The following is a 9,695-nucleotide window of genomic DNA, read 5'->3' as shown; positions in this document are numbered from 1 at the left end:
CTTGCTTTCTATTTGGAGGTCCTGGCCTTCCTTGACTGGAGAAAGATGTAACGCAGACTGTACCTTCAGCCAGGGTTCAATGATAAGTTCTTCCTTCTGCTTCTGGTGAAGCCTTCAGATGCACTGCCAAAGAGGGGCTTGGTCCTCTTTTAAAGCCAATTGGACCACAGGGATTGGTGTAGGCTAAGCCTACCTTAATTAACCAATCCTGGGTCCCCACCAACAATCTCCTGTATTTGTGAGATCATAACCAGAGTGCTTTGCAACAGAAAAAATAAAGGGGGTGAAAACATTTACTACTAAGTCCCACCCATCTTCCGGTCTGTGGTGGATGAAAGGGTCTCTCTGGCTAATGGAGCTCTCTGTGGTTCCTGATTAAAGCGGCAGGTCTCCCTTGAAGCTGCAGTGAGACCAGACTTTCTGGCTCCGTCAAACCACATACTCGTACCTTCTGAATGGGGTTTCCCTGCGGTGATGACTACTGTAAACATGCACTCCCAGAAATGACATTTCACTGTCAATCGATACTGAGCGCGGGAGCTGGCATCGGGTTGACACAGTTGCATATGAAAGGGTGTTGGGGTTTCCTATTTCCTTTGTTAGCCTCTATGGCCAGGCCCCATGTCTGCCAGTTTGAATTAAACTCTGATTAGCATATGAATGCTGCCACCAGCTACAGGGCTCAGCTAAAAGTACAGAGCAGATCCATAGAGCCTTTGTTAATTAGGCTGGCTTTGGCAAGGGGAAGGTTTAGCCCTCTCCCTTCTGGAGATGCATTGTGTGCTCCACCTGTCAGATACCAACTAAATATGACGGGGTAGTGGGGACTTCACCTGTAGGCTGTGTCCATCCAAAGTACACAGGTCTATGCATATGTTGTGCAGTGAGCCGAGGGATGATTAGCCCCACATATCTTGCGGAGGTTGATCTACCATCATTACATTTCATTTAAAATTTCAAAAAAGCCCAGGCGAGCGCACACTCATCATGCAAATGGTCGAATTCCTCACACTGCCAGCAAGCACAATTGGGGGCGGATATGGCCAATTTCACTTCGCTGATGGAAATTTCACTCAACCTACTCAGCACCCTTCCTTATGTGCTCTAATAACATTACAGTTGTGGAGTCATCCGATCACAGTGGAACACGGTGACCAGAGAGTTCTGTTCTACTTTGAAAGTGGCAGTTAAGACTGAAGGTGTTGGGCAGAGAGCACTTGTGGCTGACGAGTAATTTTACCTGATTCCTGCATAATCAATAAAGAACATGCTGAAAGCTTGCTTGGCTCCTGTATACTTCTGTAAACCTGCACTACACTTCCCTTTTTGAATGCTCCGCTAATAGCAAAGAAATTAGTTTGGAATAGATTTGAAATCCCAGTGCGAGAACCTGTGCCTTAAAAGGAAACAACAAAAACACAGCATACCTCTTCCAGTTTAAACTCGGAAGTTTGTTTCTGACCGCTGGGAAGGCTTGGAAAAGCTGATCTTATTCTTGCCCTCCTCAAAGCACTGACGACCTTGGCAGCCAGTCACTTGACAGGAAACAAGAATTGCCTACCCCTCACATTTTCTCAATGACGATGTCTGTGATCCGGAAAACCGTTTTGCAGGATGTCTCTCCCGTACAAATCTGGCCAAACTACTGCACTGTGCCTAGAGCTCCCCAGAAGCACGAACACTTACAGGAATACAATACAGTGCATACTTCAGAGGAACTACCATTGGGCCCCAATCCGAGTTGGGGGTCCTGTTAAAAAGTGCCGGTATCTATGGATACCGGCACTTTACCGGACTGCCTTACTATGGGTTTGCCGGTGGGGCACCTGGGTTACCTCCAGCTAAAGGCTGGAGGTAAACCAGGCACCCTACGGGCCAAAAAAGCCCTTTGTTAATGCCACCTGTAATGACGGAAAATCCCCTCATGGGCCCTCATTACGACCTCGGCGGTAGCCATGCCGCTATTGGCGGCATGGCTGCCGCCGAAATCACGTCTGGGTCCGGGTCCACAGAATGAGGAATTACCGGGCCATTCCGAGTTCGGAAGGCCCGGTAATTCCTCCCTCCAAGGACCCGGACCCGGTCCTTCCCCATTCAGCCCCTATAGGGCTGAATGGGAATGGGAGAGGGAGCAAACAACGGGCCATTACGAGTTGGCCCGTTGTTTACTCCCTCTTCCCCTCGCGGGACCCGGTAAGCATGCCTGGTTTGACCAGACGTTGCTTCCTGGGTCCCGGGAGGGGACCTCGTAATGAGGCAGTATGGGGTGAACGGCGCTGGCACCTTTTACAGCACTTTTTACCCCGTACCGCGAGGGTCGTAATGAGGCCCATGGTGTCTTATGGGATGGGACTCCATGAATGTAGATTTACACCATAGAGCCGGCACTCATAATCCGGTGGTAATACCGCCGGACCGAGTGCCGGTAAAAGTAAGTACCAAATGCCGGTATCCTGCTGGCTGTACTACCAGGATACCAGCATACTCGTAATGAGGCGCATTGGGCCTCATTACAAGTCTTCCGGTCCGTAATTAAGGGTGTCGGTGGCAACGTACCGGCACCCATGCCGGACCAGCAGGCTACAACTGTGCCTGCCGGAGCCTCTGCACCTGCCAGGGTCTGACCTGCCAGGTGTTTCGGCCCCAGTAGGTACAGTTTTCACAGAAGCACGAGCACTGTTAACAACAGTGAAGGTGCTTCCGTCTCACCACTCCCATAGAGTCCTACAGGGAATGGGGACTTACGATTTCCACCAACTGAGATCCCAGGCCGCCAGGACTTGTAATGTCCCGGCGGAACTGGGATCTCAGGTGGCAGAATGGTGTTATGGGGTTGATGGCAACCCGCCGATGGCACCGGCAGGTTACCGCCAATAATGAGGCCCATTTAACTGGAATAGAGAGGCCTTGCACAAAATGCTCGAGGAAGCCAAGAGATCTGACAGGAATAAACAGCACTGGTGATATATTGGGGCAACTCAAAAAAGCTACCTATGCCAGCACCAAATGAGCACCAAATGAGGTACGATATGGATCACAGGTTGACCTAAAAATATATACAAATATATATGATTCCGTTGGAAGGGGAACACAAAATGGCACATCCCTGTGCTTGCATATACTTACAACGGAGCGAGGAGAAAGCTGCAACACTAAGGATTCTCCCACAAAAGCAGGAACACAGAGCACTCTGCCCAGGAATGTGGAATTCTTAAAACCGCTATGAAGCAAGATAGGGCACACGGAGCAATGAAAAACAAGGAATTCCTTTACGATAAGGAGCATTGAACCCTGTCAAGAGCAGGAATTTCTGCTTGAAGAAAAAGGCAAGGACACTTGCTTGACCAGGCATTTTTGGGGGGTAAACAGCCAGAGTACTGAGCTCTAAGGACGAGTTTTTTTCACATGAATATAGAAACTATCCATGATACAAGGCTTCTTCTTGCAGTAATATGACACACAGCGTTCCATGCACAAGGTATAAGTACAGAAAAAAGGACACAGAGCTTTTAGGACACAGAGGTCTAAAATAAAGGGTACTAAGATCTCCGAAAGACCACACATTCTTACAGGAGTACAGCACAAACAAATAGTTCACACTACACAGTCTTTCATAAATTCAGCACAAAAGGGATATAAGGTACAGGGAATTGTAAAAGGAGCAAAGCTACGATGGCTTGGAATCCATGCAGAAACATAGGACACAAGAGGGCACAGGAATTCGGTCACAGATTATAACAGATGTACTGGCGATTTATGAGGACAAATACTTTTCAGTTAATAGTATGTGCTTCAAATCACATAATACATTCATACAAATACATAGGTTAAAAATGTAATACATAAAGACACGCATCCATAAATGAATACAAAAATATACATTTATATGTATAAATACTCGAAATTCCAGAATAAGCCTGCTGACCGGTCTCTAATTATAGCAGTGAAATAGCACATGCCCCATATACTCACCACAACCACATCTACATAGTTGACATCAGTTACTATGGTAACCACAGCACACAATGCTTCCTAGCAACCTTTCAGACCATCACTTTACAGATTAGGCCTGCAGTGACAAACCAGGCCCTCACATGACTGGGAGCAAGGGCCACTCGTGCAGGTGAGGAGAAGGCATGGGGGTGGGCAGGGGGAAGCTGAGTTAAAGAGGGGCAAGATGGCACCTCCTGGAAATCATTGGAACTTGTTAAGTCTTCAGATATATTGGCCCACTGTAGGCATCATTAATCTGTGGTGTATCAAAGTGAGGTACCCTCAAACTTTGGTATTCCACAAAGTGAGGCATCCCCAAAAGGAAGACATACCGTCCACTAGTGTCCCAAAAAGCAAGTCATCCGACAAACTACAGTGTTTCCCAAACTAAGATTTCCCTTAGGCTACGGTATGACGCAAAATAATGCATTCCACTACTAGCCACCCTCAAATTAAAGCATACCCAATAATAAAGTGGCTCACTAATGAAGTTGTCTCCTAACCGTAAGCTTACACAGACTAAGACAGTCTCCAAAGTAGGTACCCCATCCCCAATTAAGGTATTTCCAAATCTTAAGCGTCTGCAAGTATATATACCCAAACTTAGTTGTCCCCAAACTAAGGCGACCCCAAAACCAAACCATTTCCCTGCCAGGGCTATTTCTAGAACACTGAGTTCTCAAAACGCAAGACTGCAACACTAAACCATCCACCAAATGACGGCTTTTTTAAGGCATGTTGCAAACTGTGATGTCCCCAAACTAAGCTATCACCCAAACCAAATTGTTGTACTCAATTAAGAGTGACCTGTACCCCAAACTCAGGTATTCCCAAAACTAAGGCATAACCTAAGCAAGGTGACTCCCAGGTAAAGTATACCACACACTAATGTAAACTAAGGCATTTCTGAACTCAAAGCATTCCCCAAACTAAGGTATTTTCATACCAAATAGTTCCCAAAGCAAAGCCAAACTAAGGGACCCACACGAGCAAACGACAAAACTGCTCCTGACCTCTTTCATTCTAAGTCATCTACAAAAATAGGGTTTCCTTTCGACTGAGTTATCGCCCAAATCGAGATGTCATCTGAACTAAGTATTCCCCAAAGAATATATGTCCAAAATTATAAAGCATCCCCTAGACACATGATTGCACTAAAAACCAACAATATCACAATTTCACATTTTTAAATGGAATTCCATCCACTTCTAGGCACTGTAACAATAAGTACATGTGCGTATTCATATATGTATGTATATATGTATATTTCTTGTCTAGTGCTTAAAACTGCTTTCGGGGTATTTTCAAAGTGCTATGTGGAAGAGGCGAAAGGGAGATGTGCCTGGCTTGCTCCAGAATGTATAATTGGCCTTGACAGCCAAGAGCTGGTATAATGTACGTAGGAGAGGAGGGTCGTTGTCAGGTGTCATCCATTATCTTAAAGAGAGATCAAAGCTGTCGCGGTTTGAACGAGGTCTCTCTCCCCAGGGTACTAACCGACAGTCTGTGACACTCCTCTGGCCTAGCGCAGCCAGGTCTAGGCTACAGAGGGCAGGCCCTGACACTAAGATACTTGGGGGGGAGGGGTTGGTTCTAAAAGTAAGGCATCCACACATATAGACGTAGTGACATTAGACAAAGCAGAAGTAGGGAAATGGCTGCCAATTTCCAGTCATCATCTTAAAGGCGAGAACGTCTGCTGTAAGATGTATATTTTGTTCATTTTAAAAACGGATTGCAAGATCCGGCAATGTACGCAAAAAAACAGATACGAGTATGAGATAAAGAAAGTGAAGGCGGACTGTCATGTAGGTAGGCAATAGCCTGACCGAACTCGCGAGACTGAAACGGGAACGTGTTTTTCTTACCTCAGTTCCCTAGCTCGTCCTATGAAGATATATTAAAACCAATATAACATGAGCTCAGCATCAGAATGGTTTCACCACACCTTATTCCGCTCAATGAACAGGGAGTTGGGTCAAGGCCCCACACAGAATACTCGTAAGCATGAGTAGTAATGTTTAGATGTGATCGAGGGTGGTAACACGGTGTAGTTGCTGGATGAATGACATGTGCCAAAGGGTGCGCGCAATTGGCGTTCATTCAGAAGAAAAAAAGGAGTACCAAGTGGAATAAACAATACATGTGGCAAGATATTTTCAGTTGCACTTGATTTTTAGAATAGGGATTTGTAAAAAAAAAAAAAACGAAAAAAAAATGATGAAATGTAATTAATTGTATTGATTACAACATGGAGACCCTTATGCAGCACTTCCTTTGTGTTTCTCATAGAAATCCAAAACATCTCGTAAGGCTTTTGTTGGTACTGTAAGAGTACTCCATTTTGGTCGAGGGTTGAGGCATTGTTTCTTGTTTTTATATTTAAATATTTCAGGAAAGGAAAGGAAAATATACATAACACATATCACTGGCATCCTCCGAAGACTCTCTTCTAACTAACCCCAAGAAAGTAAAGCGCCAACTGTTTGAGCAAGATTATATAAAGACACAGGAGAATAGAACCACATTTAAAGGCTATGGGAAAACATGGCCGGAAAGTCGTTCCAGATATTCTCTCCCAAAATATCTCCAAAAATTACCAACTCCCCACTATCAGAGGCAATTCCTTAGGTTCAGACTTAACCTATTCCCCACGAGAGAGTTTCTGGGAGTTAGGCCAATGGGCCGATTATCAGGTTTCAGTTGCAGACTTTGTATGCAACAGAATTGCAGGGACACACTGAAACATCTGGTGCTCTTCTGTTCAGAAATTGTCGAGATCAGGACTATAATGAGCAGCCATCGATTGGGGTGGAACAGTGGTGTATTACGCTGCTGCAAGGGGAGCGAATTTCTTTGTCACTGGCCCTGATACATTTCCTACAGGAAATATTCTCCATGTTGGAATGTTTGCAAAATCAAGCATCTGAAGGTTGGCTTAAAAACGGGCAAGACTGCGCTTTTTTTCCTTTCTCATATTACTTGGACAACTGTATTGTATTGGATATGCGTTCTGAGGTCTTTTTTTATTTTCTTACCTGGAAATTGGTGAAAGGTTTTAATTGTAAACCATATACCGTATAATAAAAAAGAAATAAAACAAATAACACATATCACTGGCAATGACCGTTGTATAAATGCGTAATATGCCTATCCATTCCACTGTCCTCGGGGCATATATATATTCAATGGTTTTCTATGGGAATTAAAATGTCTGTATTGCCATAGAAAGCCATGGCAGTGGTGAAAGGTTAAACCTTAAGAAATTGTTAATATATTTTGACAGTTCTTGTCTGTACCTCCAACCTCTGCTACTCAGCCATATATCTATGTAGTTGCTCAAGAGAACATTAAAGGTGTCCTTCTGATCTCTACTGCTCAGAGGTACACTTTCCAAGGTGGTCAGCTTCGACATCTCTACTTTCCACTAATCTGTCAGTAGGCTCCTCTTTTTCTTTCCAGTGGCACAGAATTATACTATTCTGGGTAATGATTTTGTGATGCACACATTTTCTGAGTTCGTTAAAAGTGTTTTCCTGGGTATATGATTAAAATCAATAATGATACCACATCTTAGACCTTGACCCATTACCACTCTATCAAATATATGTCCCCCAAAAACCTCCTCACTAATGCGCAGCCTAGAGAAAGGGGTGTTTATATGTTACTGTCACTTCCTCACGTTTCCAAAAGAGGTGGAAGTAGGGTTAAGATAGGAAGCCGGGGTGAGAGGAAATAGTGAGGGCACCTTGCAGTATTGCAGTGGCCGTTCCCTGTCCTATGTGAGGTGCATTTGTTTTTGTTTAGCAATTTTTATTAGGCTTTGTAATGGATCAATACAGGATATAATCATCAACAATTAACCATTATAATACTTGCTAACCAATCGTTCAAGATTCAAATTTAAGTTGAGTTAACAATTAAAAAGCATAACGTAGTGTATCAAGCTTACAATACATGTAGAGATGCACTAATAGTTCCTGACAAAACTCGTAACATCAGAATTAATTGAGGCAATATATAATGAAATAAGGGCCACCTTTCAGAATTGCAGGTGTGTTCTGTACGAGGTGCATCTAGTTGAGTCCTAAAGTGTTGGTCACTTTGCAGTAGTGGCGTCATATGAGAGGTAAACTTGTTTAAGTCTTGCATTGAGGGTCACCGTTTACTGTTGCAGGGCCAACTTTGTGTATTGAAGTGCAGTGCAGTGTACTTGTTGCAATCCGGCTGCAAAACTCATCTTGCAGAATGTTATTGTTAGATATGTACAACTTCCCTCTATTGGGCAAGACGTTGGCCCCACTGTGACAAAGCACTTCACCCATATCTGTAGTGGGAACACCTCCATTAGGCCTGCCGTGCCCATCTGATCCCCACTTTGCAAGGGAGGTATGCTCAAATCTGTACAAGTATTGTCAAATGCACAACTGCTGACAGATCAGAGTGGAAAAAATGCCTTTTGGATGGGGCAAAAAGGATGTAATGGCATCAGGCTAGAAGTGGGGAGGTGGAACGAAGACACAATGTGAAATTGGGGAGTCGGGGGAAGGGACAGGGAGGGCTGGGGTCAAGTTCAGAGCTCGAACTTTTTCTCATAGCCGTGATTATTCAGCGGGATAACCGCGGTTATAAAAGAAAATGCTATTGGGAATGAAAGTGTGTCACACAAAAAGAGTGTTGGGGGGAATGGGAGAGGGCCGGGAGGGAAAGAGGACTTGAGGGGAGTTGGGGAAGCATTCCAAGAGGCAGGGGGCACTTGGTGAGTGCCTGGGAGGGTAGGGAAAAGTTTGGGATGTTTACGGTTAACCGTGGTTATTTGCGGGTGCCTACAGCGAACTGCGGTTATTTATAGTACATTGCCAATATAACTGCAGTTATGGGATAAAAGTTTTTAAAAACAGAGTTAACTATGGTATAAGAAAACCTTAGAATTTCACTGAAAAACTTTAGTTAAGGTGCAGTTAAGTTGAGCAGATTTAACAAAATTCAGCGGATGTGGGAAGCCATGACCAGCTTAACTTGTCACGTTCCCGTTGCAAAGCCCATGTGCACATACATATTATAAGGGAAGGAATTCAGAATGACATTATGGTGGACATAGCATTATAGGGGACATAAATGGGAGCGTGCAGAGTTAAGCTGGTCATGACTTCCCACCCCTGCTGAATTTCAAGGGTTTTGTTGCATTAAATCTGCTCAATTTAACTGCATCTTCACTAAAGTTTTTTCATTGAATATATATATTCATAAAACATGAAGGGCTTAATATCGTCAGCAGATACAATCATTAGCTCAGGTAGGAGGGCTGGAATATGTGATGGTCGACATGTATAAGCAACACTGAGCCTAAATGTCCCTAGGTCTCTTGTGGGGAAGCAAGCTTTAGTATACTTTATCACATTTGTTACACCGGGTTAGATCATGAAGCCATTTGGAAATTGTGAGACTTACCTCCCTTCCATGGTGATAGTATACATCGTTTAACTAATATCAGCAGCAAAGTTACAGACTTGGATACATTTTCTTTTTTCTAAAACTTACATTTTTATTAGAGAGAATCTCATCAATAATACACATGAACATAACCATTATAAGGGCTTATAGTATCTCCTCCACCCCCCACCCACCTACGTTCCCTGGAAATGTTCATAAATGTACTCAGGCAAACAGAATAAAGAGAAATTAAATTAGCCAGATTCAAC

The 9,695-nt window shown here is 43.9% G+C and overlaps 1 protein-coding gene across 2 annotated transcripts in view; it reads left to right on the top strand.

Moving 5' to 3' along the window:
* Positions 1–4,053: 4,053 nt before the first annotated feature.
* Positions 4,054–9,695, top strand: part of CIMIP4 (ciliary microtubule inner protein 4) — a 960,512-nt gene continuing 954,870 nt past the window's right edge. Inside the window, exon 1 of one of the 2 annotated variants that reach the window (XM_069653008.1) lies at positions 4,054–4,123. The gene's annotated coding sequence lies outside the window, so the exon portion shown is untranslated. The remainder of the gene's footprint in view (positions 4,124–9,695) is intronic. The other variant, XM_069653007.1, reaches the window with a different exon arrangement.

This window comes from Ambystoma mexicanum, chromosome 3q (genome assembly GCF_040938575.1).
Source record: "Ambystoma mexicanum isolate Mex_15411 chromosome 3q, UKY_AmexF1_1, whole genome shotgun sequence".
NCBI lineage: Eukaryota > Metazoa > Chordata > Amphibia > Caudata > Ambystomatidae > Ambystoma > Ambystoma mexicanum.
This window is presented reverse-complemented; position numbering and strand designations above follow the sequence as displayed.